The 20559-nt window shown below is 47.4% G+C and overlaps 1 long non-coding RNA gene across 1 annotated transcript in view; it reads right to left on the reverse strand.

The window, feature by feature from the left end:
- LOC139054121 (uncharacterized) overlaps positions 1-20359 on the reverse strand; it is a 51883-nt gene extending 31524 nt beyond the window's left edge. The window contains exon 1 of the long non-coding RNA XR_011511033.1: positions 20062-20359. This is a non-coding gene — a long non-coding RNA (uncharacterized lncRNA). The remainder of the gene's footprint in view (positions 1-20061) is intronic.
- Between the last annotated feature and the right edge of the window lie 200 nt (positions 20360-20559).

Below are 20559 nucleotides of genomic sequence, written 5' to 3' on the forward strand. Positions count from 1 at the left end.
AATAACTTACACTGTAGACATTCAGACAAGACCGAAATCCACAGTAATGCGGATATTTTCATTGGTCAGCATATTTAAGAAAACTCCTATCAGCTCTCCGTTTCACAGTAGCGTTCACTTGTTCGTAGACCCGTCTATCAAGGCGCAAGAAAGTGGCAACATATAGCATCAGGTTCTTCAGAATTTAAATAATAATAATAATGGACCACTAGGAGCGGAAAAAAAACATAAGACAGGATATAAAGAAACAAATTTTTGTACCACGACATGTTGAAGGTTTTTCATTTCCCCTCTACCCCCCTCTTCTTTTATGACACTTTATTTGAGGGCAGGTTATTTTTTCGACCGTTTATAAGCATGTACTACTACGTTCGAAAGCTTTCTCCAAAGCTAGTGCTACACATTGTAATAGCATAAGCGCTTTAGTGCTTGTGTGGCAACAGCCCGAAAGAACATTGAACCAGGCATATAATTAATTACTGTAATCACATAATTAATCAAACGTCGCGGAGTATTGTTTGGTCCAAAATCGAAGGCATTGTAAGCGCGCAGTTCCCTTTCGCCCGCCCCGGGTAGACTTGCCAACCAGGGAGGTCTCGGCTGTCGCCACGTAAGCTGGACTTATTTAGGGGTGGTCTCCGCTTTCTTCCTGCGTGCTTTCTTTTTTTTTTCCCATCCTACTCTTTACTTATGGTCGGTTGATGTATACGTCCGCTGTCACATTAACGAGGGGAGCCAAGTTCCGTGCTCTAATTACATCGCCGAAACATGATTGATTGAACAATTGAGCGCGTGGATGACCGGATCCGCGGACCGCCAGGCGTCTCGATCACCGGATGAATTACCCAGCGAGGCGGTCTCTGCAGAAAGGGAGAAGGGGACGTTGGTTGTGGAGGGGGTTGTGGAGCACTGGTCTTTGTGTCGCTACTTGGACGAGGCACCACAGCACTCTTGAATCCTACGCTGCTCACTCGGCAGGCTTATTCAGCGCTTTTCTTCTCGCCGTCTTTTCTGAGTTCTGAGCGTTGCCCCCTAGGCAGACAGAATCGCCTTTATTTGCTAAATGACGCCCTGCACTCATTCTGAGTGTGCTCAGAGACCACGCGAAAAATAATTTGCACAAAGCTGAGCGTATCCAGTTACGCAAGGAAAAAAGCAGAAACTTTTTACGATCTCTAGATTACACAATTTCTGCCTATTTCTTTCAGGAACGACTCTGCGGCCATTTCGTTCACGACTTCTACGATTATTTATTAGCCTGTATCTCTTCGGACGATAAACTATCAAGCTTCTTAAAGGATACGATCACTTGTCGAACGAGGACTAGGTGAAGCAAGCGTAGCGCATAACCACTGGCTGTAACCGCCAATATTGTAAAGGGGGGGCAATGAGAACAATAGATGCGCTTACACAAAGGTTCTTGCTTTACACAAGGAATTGCTCAAAAGATACCTTAATATGTGGCAAACTGACTGGACCGCAAGGCACTGTAAACTTACTTGGTGCTTTCTCATACTTGCTTGGCAGAAAATGCGCCGCGTTCTCCCTGAAAAAAGTGGCACTTTTTCTGCTTCAGGGTGAGCCGAATTGATTGCCTCTAGTACTGTTCCAAGCCGCCTCAAGCAATCGTCGAAATTTGCAGAACAAACGACGATTCCAAAAGATGACATGCAAGTGTAGCGTAGACAGGTGCCTTCAGGCCCGCTACTTCAGGTTACTTGAGGCCCGCCAGTACCATGTCCATAATGCATTGGAATGTTACAGGCGCCGCACAAAGACCGAAAGGCGTCACCTTGAACTCATAGAGACTGTCCGGCGTAATAAAAATGGTCCTTTCTCGGCCCCTCTCGTCGACTTCCATTTGACAGCACCCAGTCGTGAGATTCAGCGACGAATAAACTTAGCATTGTAAAGCCTGCCCAGAGCCTGTTCAGAGAGTCGTCAATCCGTGGGCGTACTTCGTCATAACTTTGTTCAGGCAACTATTATCGACGCATAAACGCAGGGTTCTGTCCTTCTTGTTCACTAGAACTACAGGAAAAGTCACAGGACCTTTGGACTGCTGGGTGATTTCGTCGTGCAGCATTTCATTTACTTTTTGCTTTACGGTCTCTCCCTCTCGTCTCGAAACCCGGTACAGGCTTTGACGGAGTGGTCGAGCGCACTCTTCGGTTATTATGCGATGCTTAGCAATTGGTGTTTGTTGAATCTTCGACGACTCCGAAAATCAGTCTTTGTACCTTTGTAGGAGACTGCAACTGTTGATGCTTACTCAGGGGACGAGCCTGGTTCATGTCCAAAGTTGGTTGGAAACAATGGCCGTCCAGGTAGATACAACAGAATCCGAGAGGACAAGCGTTTTTCTGGCTTCCACAATGTATCCCATGTATGCGATGGTCATTCCCTTGTTGCAGTGTTCGTATTACTGAGGTGCTATAACGTAAAACTATTCCAAACTATTTCTATTCCATTTCTGCATTCAGCCCTCCCCGATTAAACCAACAATTCCTGGGCCACCCGCACTTCGCCCGTCTGTCACGCGACGTCGCGAAAAACGTGAAAAATTCCCATATGACATGACGTGTACACAATGATTATGCACGATTAGACTGAACAAAAGAAAAATCGTTATTTTCAATTCTACGGCTTTTTCGCCATTAGGCTTCCGCTGTTCGTCCAAATATTTCGGACTGCGCCAACTTCGCCTGTCTGTCACGCGACAGCAAAAAACTGAAAGAATTGACTATGCCAGAGTGACGTGTACACATAAAAACTGCATTAATATGCCAAATAAAACTGGATTTTTTTTTACGAACAACCGCAGATGCCCCGTTCCGAAAGGAATAGAGGATGTCTGCCCACCGACCACTCTGGTGCTAGCTACTTGGGGCGGCCGGGTAGAATGCATCTCCTCACACTTATCTAAATTTTTGCGTAGCAATATATTGTCATCGAGCCCTTCTGACAGGTATAAAGCATTTCTCTGCCAACTCTTATTCTTTGAGGATCCGTTTTAGCGATATTTTTAACATTCCGTTGTAAAACACCGTGATTTTCGAGCAGCCACCGCAGGCTAAGCAAGTGGAAGCAGGCCAATCGTAGACGTCAGCACCACCCTCCTAATCCGGTTATCTACTTTAACTGCGCTAGCCATGCTCTTCATAAACCCTCTCCATTTCTGCATGCTCCTCGGCTCTTCTTAGACAATTAGGCAAGAAAAAGCTGTCAAGGCAGGCAATGCTATTCGCTTTGAAAGCAAACAAGAGTTACCTCCTACAAAAGAGGAGAGCGTTTCATTAGGAAGTTGAAATAACGCGGTCGATCTCCCGACGAAGCTTGCGTCGGTGATCACGTAAATTTGAGGTCAGAAGATTGGAATAAAAACTAATTGGAATAGTTTTGCGTTATAGAGCCACTGGCTGAAGTTTGTCAGCATCGCCTTCACTTTCCCTCCACGCAATCGAGCCTTGCGACAGAAACTTCACGGTCGAGCTGCAGATGTTCGCAGCCCTCGACGACATCTTCCATACGTCTGCGAGTATTTCGGGGACGATGGAAATCATAACGCTATAGCCAGGCGGGATAAGCGACTTCGGGTACCTTCAAAGCACGGTAATTGAAAGTCTTATCTGGTGGTATGGCTTGGTCTGTGGACAGCGTTATTGACTTGGATTTTGAGTCAATGGGCTGCGCCGCGTCCTGCGAGCAATGCTGGCGGATCACGAAGCTTGTAAGGTAAGTCTGGTTATCAATCGCGACTGTTGCTGTGCAGATTGCAGCCGGCGTTATTACGTGACCTCCAGATATCCGAATTCAAGGGCCTTCTAGTGCAGGCTTTGCCTTCCAGAACTAGGCGGTGAACAATCTACTGACGACACAGTAGTTGGCTCCAGTACTTGGCTCCTGTGTCGACCAGAGTGATGATGTTGTGGCCATCAATAAGGATATCGCGGTCGGCGCTTCCTCGTCTTTCATTGCCGTTAGCTCGTGGCGTCGAATCCCTGCGGCCTCGCATTGTCCAGGTTCTCTTACGTCGCGTCGTCAAGTCTTCTTCACGTGACATTTTCTGGGCTCCGAGGCTTCTGGATGGTAGCGTGTCGTGGCTATACGTCTTCAAGATGGTTCTTGAATGTTGCACGGTATTATTCAAGGCGGAGGACTTTCGGCGTCTCGACGAACAGCAACCGCGCTTCAATCAGTAGCTGATTTCAATTTTCTTGATAAGGGCTAACAGACCAGTTACGGGTAGGGTCTGCGTACGGTCGGCGCTGCAACAACGGGTAGCCCCCTCGCTCACCACCCCCACGCTGCGCGCAGGGTTGCTTTTGGGAAGTAACCTTCCATTTCAGAACTTGCGGTGAAGTATAGAAAAAAAATAACATCTTCTGTAAAAACTAAAGGGGGGAAAATTTATCTGCAGATATGCATAAGAGACGAGTTTTCGCTGTTAGGTGACACCTGACTGGGAGTTGCATAGAGTGGGCCCTTCTATAACGCACTCTGAAGAACATTTCCAGAGCTAATTATGATTGCGTGAATTAACTAATACGCGCAAGAAACGCACTATAAAAGCTTTGTTTTGGAGTAAGCTTGCCAATTTGGAAGGGGACGTTAGCAGTGATTAACAAAGATATATGGTTTCATGTAAATCTTACGAGGCTGTTTTAGATAAACGTTGCTTATGGCTCGCCCCACTTGCGTTTCACGCACTCAGCCACTGCAGAGAGCTGCGTTCATTTCACATTTTCATCGAGATTTGTCTCAGATACACGATCGAGGCATGGTCAGCTTGGCTGCAATATGCCCAAGAAACCCAAGTGGAGGCACCGTCACGTACCCATCAGCCGGCTTGGCAGCGAAGCGAGGACAGCAGCGTTTCATTTTCCGTTGCAGGCGTGAGCGTTGTGCACACACGCATTGCCGATCCCGTAAGGCAAATGTGGGCATCATCATCATCATCATCATCATTTTATTTTTATGCCCACTGCTAGACGGAGGCCTCTCCTAGCGATCTCCAATTATCCTTGTCTTGCCCTAGCTGATTCCAACTTGCGCCAGCAAATTTACTAGTTTCATTATACCACCTAATTTTCTGGCATACTCGACTGTGCCACTGTTCCCTTGATACCCATCCTGTAACTGTGTTGGTATCTCGGCTATCTTCCCTACGCATTGCATGGCCTTCCTTTCCAATTTTTTATTGGAAAGCATAAAATGTCACCTTGAGCTGAAAAGCCGGCGTCTGTAGCATCAAAACAGCACCTGAATTCAACACACTGAGGTAGAAACTGCCCAATAAAAATCCTAGGGCACCTAAGCACTTCTTATGAGTTGGACTGTGGGCGCATTCCCATGTTGTGTAGTAAAGTGGGACGCAGTCACCATTGTGAGCACAGGGCGTGGTGCATGGTGTGAAGCAGGCTTAGGTGTGGATATGTCTTTGAAGTTGGCGCCATGCCACAGCTTCTCCCCTCGAAAGAGACTTCTGTTTTGGTATAGGAGTTTATTGAGCCTGTGGTGTTGGAGGATGGTGCTTTATTGTAAGAGTACGGTTTCCGCAGGTGGGGTTGAGTCGCCTTCTCCTTGCAGCGCCTGGATGGCATGGGCTCGGGTCACAGCGTGTGCATGCTGGTTTCCATGAAAAGACTCGTGTCCTGGGATCCATAGGATGTCTACGTTAAATAGCGCCTTGGCGTGTTGTAGGATTTTGGAGGCAGCTGCAGAAATGCGTCCTTTGGCGTAGTTTTTGCGGGTTGCTTGGGAATCAACGTGGTATGTTCAGGGGTAGGTCTCGAACAGGAGTCCCCAACCTTTTGGCACCCAATGGCGGTGTTGAGCGCCGGACAGTAAACAAAGAAAAATATTAGTTAAAATAAATTCGCATACATAAGTAATGGTATAGGGCGTAGACTGCCAACTTTATTCCAAATGATTGATGTGCTTGATTCAAATAATTCCTCATCTTAATTATTTGCCCTGACCTTCTCGCATAACACCCAGAATAAGAGCGACACAGCTATATTAGAATTAGAATTTGGTAATTTCGCCGAGACTCAGTGGGTATATCGATTTAAAATTATTTTAGACATTTGGCGCGGCAAACAAGCATCCTGTGCACATTTCTTGGTAACACTTACGTTTTTTTTTATTTATTAAGACTCATTCTATCTGCACCAAGCAGAGACCTACAGAACATTTAGGTGGTCTGGAAAGCGCCGCCGTACTTTACAAAGGGCTCTTTCTACTGCTCGGGTGTCGTTATCGCAACTCCGGTATTTCTACGAATCCGTGTTGCCTTTGGCGCTCAGTGCTTGCGTTTCAGTTGTGTGGATGTGTAGGCCAGTTAGTGTCACATTCTGAAGAATAAAGTGGCGCAATCCAGAAGATAGAGAGTACTCGCGTTGCTTCGTCTTGCACTACGTCGGGTGTATTGCGCTATTGTATCCTTCACAATGTTTACGTTTAAGAGTTGCCAAAAAATACGGCTCGTGAAAGTTGTAGTGTAGGCGTATTTTACTAAAATGAGAGTTGGGGATGGTACGCAAATACGGGTTTGAAAAGCCACCTTTTTAGTATTCTGCGGTCGCAGTCATGGAGCCTTAATTGCTATATTTTGCAATATACTATAATAATAATATATGGGGTTTTACGTGTCAAAACCACTTGCTGATTATGAGGCACGCCGTAGTGGGGGACTCCGGAAATTTTGACCACCTGGGGTTCTTTAACGTGCACCTAAATCTAAGTACACGGGTGTTTTCGCATTTCGCCCCCATCGAAATGCGGCCGCCGTCGCCGGGATTCGATCCCGCGACCTCGTGCTCAGCAGCCTAACACCATAGCCACTGAGCAACCACGGCGGGTGCAATATACTATAGTTCTGAACAATAGTGATAGCTGTACCGGATACCTTATTCCCTAAAGAGACCGAATTACTACTTCAAGAGATATCTTCAGGATCGGAGAAGCATTTTAAGATGACGCGCTAAGCCAATTTTCTTGCGCGGTTGAACCAATTAACCTAAATGAAAAATTAACCACGACTGGGCCATTAATGAATTTCTCGATAGTTATTCTATAAAATTGTCAAACCCTAAAAATTAAGCATTTCACCGGAGATTTTCACGTGGGTATAAAAACCATTTCATCCAGGTGGTCACAAGTGATCGATCAGCCCAATTTGCATAACTACAGTGTATGACGTAATAGTTCTGCAGAAACCCGCAAGGTGGAGAGAAGTAACTAATAAAGGAAAAATGAGACATCCACCCAAACGTAGCTAAATGCCACAAAAATTCGTCCTGGTCCGGGACTGGAACCCGGGACCACCGCCTTTCCGGTTGCCGCAGAAAGGCGGTGCCCCGGAAAGGCGACTGGATTTTCTCGGGTTATCATTTAACAATTTTGTCAAATCGCAGTTGAAAAATTTATGCTCAGCACTGCGCACAACAATTAGGTAGGCATTCTCGGCAGTATAGTACTACTGCCACGTATTAGACGAGGCTCTCAGCTTAGCAGCACGAAAACAGCGCATTTTTCTGCCTTCTATTCTCGTTAGCGGCTTAGTATACCACGGCTTTAGGTGGTTTTCACGGAAGGTAATTTTATGAATGAATGTGTTGGCCTAGTCCAGTATTCTGCATTTGAATACCTCCCAGCTCTCTTGGAGAGACATGCTGTAAAATTGTGCTTCAAATAAAGCAAAAATGATTTCTAAGCGCGTTGTTAATCGCGTCGTAGTTACTTTTTTCATAGAGACGGATCGTTTTTATTTACGTTTTTTGAGGCGTTCCGGGCAAACCGAAAACTCTGCGTGGATAATTTTGTGATCACTCATTTCTTGAAGCTACTTGATATATGATATGCTTTGAGGATTCGTAGTTAGTATAAGATCCAAAATATAAGCACTGTCTCCAGGAACACGCGTTGGTTCCCCCACTAACTGAGTAAGATTGGCAGTCACTCCTATAAACTCCTTCGACTCTCTGTGGTTCGTACTTGAGGGAACTAGATTCTCCGGGTCGATACCGGTATAATTAAAATATCTGAATAGTAAGATATGGGAATTGGGGCGCGCTGTACCGAAATCGCTCAGAATGTTGTTCGGCTTATTTGAAAAGTTAGGTGAAGTATGCGGAGCCCTGCAGCAAACACCAAGTAAAACGGATTGCGCCGATGAGCGAAAAATAAGCCATAACATTTCTAGATTGGAGACGATGTCTATTGGTGAGCACGACAAATCAGGGCTCACAGCAATCAAGACACTGCCCCCTCGAGTGCATCTGCAGTCATTTCTAAAAAAATTGGAAACCTGCTAAGTCAGTAAGTACTTCTGCGTCAGTGACATCAAGGGTAAGCTACGCATCGCTTAGTATCATTATAATGCTGTTTGAAGAAATCATGTTAGAGACGAGTTCGCGCTTAGGTAGGAAACCGAATGTTTGAGAATATGACTGATAATGAAAGATTATTTTTTGGCATGGTTTGGGGGCGGGTAACTACATTTTACCGGGCAGACGATTGCTATGCGACTTCTTTTACGGTTTGAGAGACGCTATCAAACACGTTGCGCTTCGGTCCGATGTGCGGGCTTTTGTAGCGCAGATTAGATGGGGCAGATTGCTTCCTGGCAAATGTGATGAGGTGGCTGCAAGCAGTACGAACTGCACGAGAAAAATCTTCGCCAATACTATAATTCGTACCTTCTAGTTTCCCGGCGCTCAACAGGACAGTTTCTTTAGTTTTGAAAAATGTGAATTTTGTTGTTATTGGACAGGGCTGGTAATTCGAATGACGTCCAAGACGATGGGAGCGCTCTTTCTCTTTTGTGTCGATATTGCCACAACCTATATGGTCGCCGCGGGTATGTGCCAGGCGATGAGAACGACGCTAAGTGGCGCGCGAGTGGAAAAACAGAGACGACAACGACGTCGCGTTGACTGCTCTCATAAAAGTGCTTTTACACCTCCTCTACGCCGACTTTCCCGTCTCCTAGTAGGCTGCGACACTGTTGGAGGTGCGGGGTAGGATTGTCTCATGCTCGGCACCCCTTCGCGGAGCCATACCTCGAAAGCGGAATCACCTTCGTTCATCGAAACTCCTGTTCACCGGTACAGTCGCCGCCTGCTAGGCCTGATGCCCGAGTTCAACCCTTTGCAGGACCCTGCTGGAACGCGTCAACCTACTTCCGCCATGGCTACTGCAACTCCATCGCAGTTGACGCTGCAGAATCCTAAGATACCAGAAAGTTTCCATGGCGACGCTTTTGGAATGTCCAAGATTGGCTTGACCAATTTGAGCGTGTCGCCAGTTATAATGACTGGGGCTCCCAGCAAAAGCTGTCTAATGTCTATTTATTGCGCTTCAAGACAGTGTGCGGACGTGGTTTGTGAACCGGGAGAGAAATTTGACCACGTGGGATGCCTTCCGCACCCAGCTGCTAGACACGTTCACTAGTAGCGACAGAAGACACAACGCGTAGCGCCTACTTGAATCCCGTATTCAAAAACCAAACGAGAGCGTTGCCATGTTTGCAGAAGATATGGCCCGCCTTTTCCGCCGGGCAGACCCTGAGATGGCCGAAGAAAAGAAGTTGCCCTATCTCTTGCGCGGAGTGAAGGAGGAACTCTTTGCCGGGCTCGTCAGGAACCCAAGGAACCCACCGACGACAGTGGCCGAATTTACCAAGGAGGCTACCGCTATAGAACGGGCACTACAGCAACGGTACCGCCAATATGATCGCAAGAGCTCGCCGGTGAATGCTTCCATTCTACCTGAGAGCTGCAGCACGTCTCTACGTGAAGTAATCAGAGAGATTGTGCGAGAGGAGATCCGGCAGCTCGGGATCTCTCCCATGGCACCAGCGGTGGCTTCTGACGCTGATATCGTTCGGGGAGAAGTTCGAGAGGCCTTTTCGTCGCCCGACTGGCAGGCGGTGCCGCGACGATTGACCTACGCGGAAGCTGTCTGCCGTCCACCTCCTGCCACTTGGATGCTGCTGTATGCCGTCCACCTCCTGCCACTTCGATGCTGCTCACACCATCGACCACTACGACGCAGCCATCACCGCCACCCCCGACGCCCTATTTTCGACAGTCACAGCCACCGCCAACTATGCCGTATCGCCGCCAGTCGATCGCTGCGCCTCGTTTCTACAGTGAATCCTCTGCCGGCTACCGATTTGTGGCGCACCGCTGACCGCCGGCCGCTATGCTTTCATTGCGGCGAAGCAGGACATGTTTACCGCGCGTGCCACGACCGCGCGACTGGGTATCCAAAATTTTCCAGCTGCAGTTACCCTGTGTCTGATGCTGCACGTAGCCGCGACGGAAATTCTACAAACTTTCGGCCAGAAGGTTCAACGACGCCTCGATCGCGTCCCCCTCTCCGGCTCGTTACACCCCACCGACCCGTCGCGATTTTTCTGACGCCTCTTGGGGCAGGTCCCCTAGCCCGCGCCGGGGTAACTAGACGCAGCGACCTCCGGGGGTGAGGTTGCAAACCGGCTAGCTACCCAAGAGCCCCCATCTCCGACGATCGACGACTCTACAACTCCGACGACTCCAACCACACCTCCTGTAACCGACGCCGTCAGCGCCGATCTTATCGTTTGCATTGACGGCCACCAAGTGGCCGCTCTCGTCGATACTGGTTCGCATTTTTCGATAATCAGTCAAAAGCTGGCCGACAGGCTGCGAAAAGTGAAGACGCCGTGGACCGGGCCCAATATCAGAACTGCCGGTGGCCAGTTGATGACGCCGATTGGAAAATGCACAGCCAGAATAGTAATCGCCGGTGCAACCTTCGTCGCCACCCTCGTCATTCTCTTTGAGTGTTGTAAAGAACTTATATTGGGGATGGATTTTCTGAGAGAGTATGGTGCAGTGATTAATGTCCGTGACCTCGTCGTCACATTTTCGACGAGTTCAGACGACGTCGACCCCGCGGAGCACCAGCGACCCCGCTTACGTATCGCCGACGACGACGTCACGCTTCCGCCGCGAAGCTGTTCCCTCGTGCCTGTAATCTGCGACAACTTCAACACTGGCACTGGCGTCGCTGAACACATCGACGCACTGGTACTGAGTCAAGGCGTTTCCATCGCCAGGGCCGTAATTAACGTACACGACGGACGTGCTGAACTCCTGCTGACGAATTTTGCCGGGGAACGTCGACACATTGTTAAAGGCACGGCTGTTGCTTACTTGGACGAATTTACATCAATACAGGACTGCCTCTCAGTGGAGCACGCGACGTTCACTGGGGCTATGCCTGCCCCTGTGGTCGATATCAGTCCCACCTTATCGCCCGTCGAACGCAGCAGCCTTCTTGAGCTCATCGATGAGTTTAAGAGCTGCCTCTCATCCACGTCACGAGTTAGCCAGACGCCACTCACTAAGCACCGTATTGTCACCGAAGCCGACGCCAGACCAATTCGGCAGAATCCTTCTCGTGTAGCACCAAAAGAGCGCGAGGCAATCCAGACACAAGTGAAGACGATGCTTGACGACGGCGTTATTCGGCCATCTAAGAGTCCTTGGGCATCGCCTGTCGTATTGGTGAAAAAGAAGGATGGTAGCCTGCGCTTCTGCGTCGACTACCGAAAACTCAACCTGATCACAAAGAAAGACGTTTATCCGCTACCGCGTATCGACGATTCACTGGACAGGCTACGAAACGCGCGTTACTTTTCGTCGATGGATTTGAAAAGCGGCTACTGGCAAATAGAAGTTGATGAGAGAGACCGTGAGAAGATCGCTTTTGTTACGCCCGACGGACTTTATGAATTTCAGGTGCTCCCCTTCGGTTTGTGTTCTGCGCCGGCAACGTTTCAACGACTAATGGACACTGTACTCTCAGGCCTCAAATGGCAAACCTGTCTGGTCTACCTCGACGACGTGATTGTTTTCTCCGTAACGTTCGAGAAACACTTACGGAGACTAAAGATGGTCTTCGAAGCAATACGCTCAGCTGGTCTAACTTTAAAACCTGAAAAGTGCCATTTTGGCTTTGAAGAACTTGAATTTCTCGGTCACGTTGTTAGCCGTGAAGGTGTCCGACGTGACCCTGATAAAATATCTGCCGCTGCTAATTTCCCAACGCCATCAGATAAAAAGGCCGTGGGACGTTTTCTGGGCCTTTGCGCCTACTAACGACGGTTTATTGCGGAATTTTCGCGCATCGCATGGCCATTGACCTATCTTACCAGAGAAGATGTCCCCTTTGTGTGGTGTGAAGACCAGCAACGGGCTTTTGATGACCTACGGCAACGGCTGCAGGCGCCTCCCGTCCTCGCACACTTTGATGAAGACGCTCCTACGATTCTTCATACCGACGCTAGTAATGCCGGCCTCGGCGCAGTGCTTGTACAGTGGCAGGACGGCACCGAAAGAGTGATTGCTTACGCCAGCAGGACGCTATCCAGGACGGAGGCTAACTACTCCACTACAGAAAAAGAATGTCTCGCTCTGGTGTGGGCCGTCCTGAAATTTCGACCATATTTGTATGGTCGGAGTTTCACCGTTGTCAGTCATCATCATACACTTTGCTGGCTGACTAATTTAAAAGATCCAGCTGGTCGGCTTGCGCGCTGGAGTCTTCGGCTCCAAGAGTTCGACTTCACGGTTGTGTACAAATCGGGGAAACGACACACCGACGCCGACTGCCTCTCTCGGTCTCCTGTTGAGACTACAGTCCACGACGATGATGACGCGGGTTTTCTAGGCGTGCTAGATACTGTCGACGTTTCACGCCACCGACGCGAGCACGCAGAACTGGTTCCTCTTTTCAATTACTTAGAGGGAAAAACAAGCAGCGTGCCGTGGTTATTCGCGAGAGGGCTGCCTTCGTTTTGCTTACGCCACGACGTTCTCTATAAAAAGAACTTTTCACCTACTGGCAGCAGCTACCTACTCGTCATTCCCGCATCTCTTCGCGACGAAGTCCTACATGCCTGTCACAACGAGCCGACCGCTGGTCACTTGGGATACAGCCGCACATTGGCAAGAATTAGGCTAAAGTACTATTGGCCGAGACTTGCGTCGATCGTGAAACGTTACACACAGACATGCCTAGATTGCCAGCGCCGCAAAGCCCTACCCGGCAAGCCAGCTGGACTGCTGCATCCTATTCAGATACCACAAGCGCCGTTCGAACAAATTGGCATGGACCTTTTAGGTCCATTTCCACTGTCTACTGCCGGAAATAGATGGATAATCGTCGTCACTGATTATCTTACCCGATACTCCGAAACAGGTGCTATCCAACGTGGAACAGCAGCCGAAGCAGCGCGATTTTTCGTCGAAGCCATCGTCCTAAGGCATGGCGCTCCCGCAGTGGTCATAACAGACAGAGGATCTGCGTTCACGGCTGCGCTTCTGGATACCGTGTTGCGACTAAGTGGTACCACTCACCGAAAGACCACGGCTTATCATCCCCAAACCAATGGGCTGACAAAACGTATGGATAAGACACTGGCAGACATGATGAGTATGTACATCGACGTCGACCACAAGAACTGGGACGAGATTTTACCATACGTTACATTTGCGTATAACACGGCTCGCCAAGAGACAACACGCGTGACGCCTTTCAACCTCGTTTACGGACGCGAAGTGACAACAATGTTGGACGCAATGCTGCCACACGAGTGCGGTGACGATGAGACTGGTGCCGAGGAGTTTACACAAGGCGCAGAGGAAGCCAGGCAGCTTGCGCGTTTGCGAATCCAAGAACGACAGGAATACGATGCCCGACACTACAATCTTCGGCACAGACCCGTCACATACAACGTCGGTGACCAGGTGTGGGTCTGGACTCCGATTCGTCGGCGGGGGCTGTCTGAGAAGCTCCTGCGAAGATACTTCGGCCCGTACACAGTTCTGCGCCGCATCAGCGATGTGAATTATGAAGTTGTCCCCGACAGCCATAACTGCTCCAAACGCCAGCGGCATCTGCCCGAGGTTGTGCACGTGCTTCGTATGAAGCCCTACATTTCCTCGTGACCTCAACTTTGCACCGTCTGTGCACAGCGTTCGGCGGTTGTTGCATCGGTACGATGCCTTTTTTTTTCAAAGGGGAGGGGGGGTGGGGGGGCAAATGCCACATCCTATATGGTCGCCGCGGGTATGTGCCAGGCGATGAGAATGACGCTAAGTGGCGCGCGAGTGGAAAAACAGAGACGACAACGAGGTCGCGTTGACTGCTCTCATTAAAGTGCTTTTAGACGTCCTCTACGCCGACTTTCCCGTCTCCTAATAGGCTGCGAGAATATGTATATATACAAATGCTCGCGGCAATGTCTAATGATAACTTGTTCTGACTGTGCGTACGATTCAGATGTAGTTGCAGGGAGTTCGTAGAATACCAAGTTGTTCCGTCGTGTTCGGATTTCGACATCATCAAAACGTGCCTCTAGTATTGAAATTAATCGAGTAGCTGTAGTTGCGTCGGCGCGGGTAGCTTTCGTGTCTGTTTTAAATGTTAGAAAGCTTTTGTAATGGCTCTCAAGCTCAGCCATACGTTTACCGAGGTCAGATACACTCCAGCCTGTCGCTAATAATTGAGATTTTAGATTTTAGACTCCATAACTAAGCTTGGACTGGCCAGTAGATATCTCCTTTAGCCCAGCGAGGATATCTACAGTATCCTGACCGGGGTTAGTTTCTACATCTCCGGAAAGTAAGAATAGCTGGGAGAAACCGACATGAAAACAATCAGCAGCAACAGCGTTAAGGCACTGTGGGCTTGGCATCTGTACTAAGGCGTAGTTATTAGACTTTTTGGCAAAGAGGCTGAGACGGTCACCAACCTGCATCACGAAGACGAAAGGATTAGGCATCTGTGCAGTGGCAAAGCCACCGAGCTCCCACATTTGGCGTTACTGCCATTGTACTCTGGATTTCTGTGCACTTTGAAGGACATTTTGACCTATAACCTAACAAAGCAGTAATGCAAATTTCAGCGTAAGCGGACCAATACAGACTTACCACCTCACACGACAAAGTCGTCTTGGCGCATAGCAGCTGTCTATGCACTTGTATACCAAAATTTAACGGGGACCGTCCATAGGCATAGCAATGTTCAAAGAGTCTAAGTGGTCACATGATGGGCGAGTTTTTGCATCAATAAAAGGAAAAAAGGACGCGTATCTGTGTGTATTACTGCAAATGACGAGTAAAGGCATAAGCGTGGTGGTGCTATGCAAGTAAACTGCCCAAAAGAAAAATTTATTCCCCATCTTTTATACTGATGCGGTGAAGTAGCACAATGTTTTGATACTGTTGCATTCTGTACGAAAGGCCGCAAGCCCATCTTCCGCACAATTTCAAAAAGGTTGCGTATATATCTTTTTTTGCATCTAGCGAAAAATATAAATTTGCTGGCGTGTTCTTCTGTGAATGTGGCTTCAAGCAAGGTTATGTTCTTAGCCTAACAATTTACAGTGCGACATCGTTTATAGCTTGAGTTCAGTAAATGTTTATTTAAAATGTCAAACTGAGCTTAGAGATACATTTAAACATAGACTTTGATGTCTATTGACACGATAGACGAATTTATATTTACAGAAACCATACTGACAAACTCAAGATCCAGGGGAATCTAGTGGAATCTGAAATTTAAAAAAAATCCAAATTAGGGTAACACTGGCTGCGGAGATAGGTAGCACTGTTCCTCAGAAAGAATCTACGGGAAATATGCGCGACGTTTCAAAACTTCAGGAGGGTTCCGACTCGAGCTAGTTGGTACTGCATTTTGGAAACGAAACTTGAACAGCATGAGAACACAGGACACATGCGTGTCTACTTATTGTATCCTGTATTTTCGCGTTGTGCTAGTTCCACTTCCGAAACTTTTGCAGGAGCTTGTCAAGAGTCTGGCTGCGGCGAGTTTTAAGCATTTCAGCCTAAAGCCTCGAGAAAGTTATAGCAATCGCCTTTTCAGACGGCTCAGCCAAAAGCATGATTCCATATACTGGCAGCGTCCTATCTGTGCCAGAATTCATTGGCCAGTGTTCCCAACATGTCCGCTTGCTATGACGGGTTGATAGCATGCGTGTCAAAGGAACATCTGCCCGTTTTCTCTCTCTTTCTTTTTTTCATGTGCGTGTATCAGCGAAGAACACAGCGGAAGTTGTAAAAGCTTCCCGTCGCGGGAATACTTGGCGAAGACGTTGTTCCACGAATGTGCAATTCTTCTACTATTCTCCGCGTGGCCTCCATCTCGACAGGTTGAAACCTTGCCCCCCACCTCAGCCGCTTTGGACCAGGCGTGCTGAAATATTGATAGGATTCTCCTGCTAAAACAACCAACCAAACCCAACAAATAATAAATGTACAACAAGAAGTGCAAACGGGACGCTACGCCCATAGGCGTATCGAACAAAAACGTTTCCAAACTACCCACTTTTTTCACAAAGCAAAGAAAGACGTAAAAACAGAGGAGCATTACCCAAGGCAACCGCTTGCAAATTTATCGATACTGCCTTTATGAATTCAACTTTTTTTCACTTGCACAGTTTTGCCAGGACAAAACATCACGGCAGCCGGTTCTCTTGGTCTTGAGGATTTGATGAGCCTATTTTATATTTGCGACCGCTACGATGCCTCAGTAGGTAGGCATTCTGTTTCTTATCATGAAGCCGTGGGTTTAATTCCTGGCCAAGTAGGCCGTATTTTTTGTAATACAGAAATGCTCTTTCGGTACACGTTAATGAAGCCTCCGTGAAAAAAAAAATATAGCGAGCCCTTCCCTTATAATCTGCAATGTCGTTTCGAAACATTTAATGTCATATATATAAATTTTATGCCCAGTGCAGGAAGGATGATTCTTCTGGCGACCTCCAAATACCCCTTTCGTTATTACAAAAGAGGTGAAATCTCATTGTTTAGGAAAAGGGTGAAACGTCATGCTCTAAAAATTTTTAAAAATCACACTAAATATGAGATTAGAAATAAAATACTGAATCTCCTAACTCCACCTCATTCTCTGCAATTATCGACTGTGCTTCCCTTCCATTTGAACCCATTCTAATGAACTACTAGACCCCTGCTTATCTGCTCTGTACATTACCTGGCTTGCCCAGCTCCATCAGCACGATCCGCTATGAAGGCGCTGCTGCGTTACTTAAGAGACACGGGCTTTGTGACACATTGTGACAGCAAACTGTGTGACGTAGCATTGCACGGTGACACTGCGTAACACTAGGAACGCCTTCACAGAAAGCTTGACAGTGCCCACAGAAACAATTCTGTATCGTGTGTACGCGTGCATATCTTTCTTTGTCATTTTTTTATTCTTTTTTCTCTCTCTCACCTATCGCATCCATTTGCCCCTCTCCCGGTACAGGGTAGCCAATCGGAGATAATGTCCGGTTAACTTCCCTGTCTTTCCTTTGCCTTTTTTTCTTTCTCTCTCCCTAATATGAACTAGAATATCAGCTACATCTGTTTGCTTTCTGGTCCATAGTGTAGTCTTCCTGTTTTTTAACGTTAGTCCTACAATCTTAATGCGAAGTTTTTTTTTTGCTGTTTCCAGGCGCTTTGCCTAATAAGGAAGGAAAGTTCCTGTCTCGCCAGGAGTATCCGGCTACCGCTGGATGGTGTGCGCAGGTTACTTCGTATTTACTATTGTTCTCTCTTTCCATCATCTTACCCGTTGCCCCTGTGCAATGTAGCCAAAACAAACTACGTCTGGTAAACCACCTCGCCTTTTTATAAATGTTTCTCTCTTTTGGCACCTCTTCAATAAAACGAAATATCGAAGGTGATTCAATTTCTACTTGAAGTCGGTGAAAGACAAAGTCTTCCCGAGTGATTTGGGGGGAAAATAGAGGCGGAGTCGCTGCGCAGAGTCTCTTAAATTTTCTTTACTGCAATATGTCCGGGATTGACTTAAACTTGTAGACTGTACTATTTTAGGAATTGACCCACATTTTGACGTATGCTGACGTGTTAATAGTAAATAATTTCCTGGGCTTTGCATGCCAACACTACAACCAACCATTGACAGCGATAGCAAGATTCAGCGTTGTGCTCGAACTCCTCGAACGGCGTACAAATTTCATGCGGGTGCGACATCTCGGCCGAACGCAGCACTTGAGGCGACTCTTGCTGGATAGAAAGAACGGCGCCCTGTCAGCTACGAAACGTCTGGCAACGCCATGGTGCGATGAAAAGTGCATACCGTGGATAAGCGCATATCGACAGTGCGCGAGATGAGACCGGCAGAAAACCATCGGCGTAACACGCCAAGTATCTCCATGCGCTGGCGGTACCGTAATCGAATATATATATATATATATATATATATATATATATATATATATATATATATATATATATATATATATATATATATATATATATATATATGAACGAGAAGAAAGGGGGTTCGCTTCTTATGATATATATATATATATATATATATATATATATATATATATATATATATATATATAGTCATGTAATGAGAAGCCAACAAACACTGACACCAAGTACAACACAGGGGAAATTGCATGTGCTTAATAAATGAAATAAAGTAGTGATAAATTAATGGAAATTAAAGTGGATGAAAAAACAACTTGCCGCAGGTGGGAACCGAACCCACAACCTTCGCATGTCGCGTGCGATGCTCTACCAATTGAGCTACCGCGGCGGCGTTTCCCCATCCACTTTCTTGGGTATTTATGTGTACTAGTAGAACCCTGGGAGTGTTAGCCAGCGCCCCCACTCACAGACCTTCGCGGCGGACGTGGAACGTCTTTTTTGCCGCAGGCGTCACGAGAACGTGATCTTTTCGGGTGAAGGCAACTGGTCAATAAACCCACATATGCTACCTGAAGGCATGAATGTTGCCGGATTCGAGACCCTCGTTATGTAATAAACGAGAAGAAAGGGGGTTAACCGAGGGGCCCGATATTTATTAGTCATGTAATGAGAAGCCAACAAACACTGACACCAAGTACAACACAGGGGAAATGGCATGTGCTTAATAAATGAAATAAAGTAATGATAAATTAATGGAAATTAAAGTGGATGAAAAAACAACTTGCCGCAGGTGGGAACCGAACCCACAACCTTCGCATGTCGCGTGCGATGCTCTACCAATTGAGCTACCGCGGCGGCGTTTCCCCATCCACTTTCTTGGGTATTTATGTGTACTAGTAGAACCCTGGGAGTGTTAGCCAGCGCCCCCACTCACAGACCTTGGCGGCGGACGTGGAACGTCTTTTTTGCCGCAGGCGTCACGAGAACGTGATCTTTTCGGGTGAAGGCAACTGGCTTCTCATTACATGACATTACATTACATTACAATTGGCTTCTCATTACATGACTAATAAATATCGGGCCCCTGGGTTAACCCCCTTTCTTCTCGTTTATATATATATATATATATATATATATATATATATATATATATATATATATATATATATATATATATATATATATATATATACATATATATATATATATCCGCAGTGGTCCCCTGGGCACACATCGGCCGGCAAACATTTGTAAGCAGCGCTGTCTCCGGGATCGGCCCACAAAATAGAGGCTGGAATAGTAACTCCTAAGGCTTCGTCTTTAAAACAACTGCCTGCTGACATAATTCGAAGCTGGATCCACCAGTGCAATGGCCGGATGTTCTGTCCAGTATAGGCGAGAGACGCAATAATGGAACAGGTTAGTGCATGGAACCGCAGCCATGGAATGAGTGTTCACCTCGACTGCGGAGGGACGTAGACTCAAAACCACGCCTCCACCGGTTACCTACCGTTGGCAAACGGCCACAGGGGTCCCACAGCTTGACACTTGGCTTTCTTACGCGGTAAAACATTTCTGGGGAAGGAGCTTACGCCATGCCGATAGCGTCGGAACCCTTGTGGTGATATCACGACGTCCGAATCATGGGTTGTCTTATATAAATGATTGCCGCAGAAGAAAATGGTATATCAATTCTTCCATCTGCGTGCCTCGCCACCAGCGACCACGCGACATCGTGTAAGGACTGCCTCTGACTCGGTCGAAAGCTACAGGCGCCGCGTGAGCGTAGGCCTACCTTCGTCAAGCTGCCAGGATATGTCGGTTGACGAGAGGTCCTCCAGGATTTCCGAGCAATGTTCGCCGTACTGGGAATGTATTCTGCGACGATCACTTTCGGCGATACTATCACCTTGGCCACCATCGCCATCGGCGCGCGATGATGCGGCTCGGGGCCGGGATTTTATCCTGCGGCCATGTACTTGGCAGTGCAACAGTATAGCTGCTGAGCCACCGCAGCTGGTAAAAATAATGAAAGGAACAAATTTTTTCTAGTAGCTAGTCACTAGACTGACATAGGTTTCGTTGACACTGTGGGGCATGCTGGTCAAGATTACATCATAAGGGAATGGTAATTTGGAAGCAGGAGCCGTACGTCTAAACTGAGCGTCGTCGGTGCTGAGACGACTTCGGACAGACGCTACAGGCGCATACGTAAAGCTCGTATGTGAGTGTGCGCGTGGGTCTGAGTGTAATGGCATAAGTGCAGTGACCTTGAAAATTTCGCGTTGATCCG

Source organism: Dermacentor albipictus, chromosome 1 (assembly GCF_038994185.2).
Source record: "Dermacentor albipictus isolate Rhodes 1998 colony chromosome 1, USDA_Dalb.pri_finalv2, whole genome shotgun sequence".
Classification (NCBI taxonomy): Eukaryota; Metazoa; Arthropoda; class Arachnida; order Ixodida; family Ixodidae; genus Dermacentor; species Dermacentor albipictus.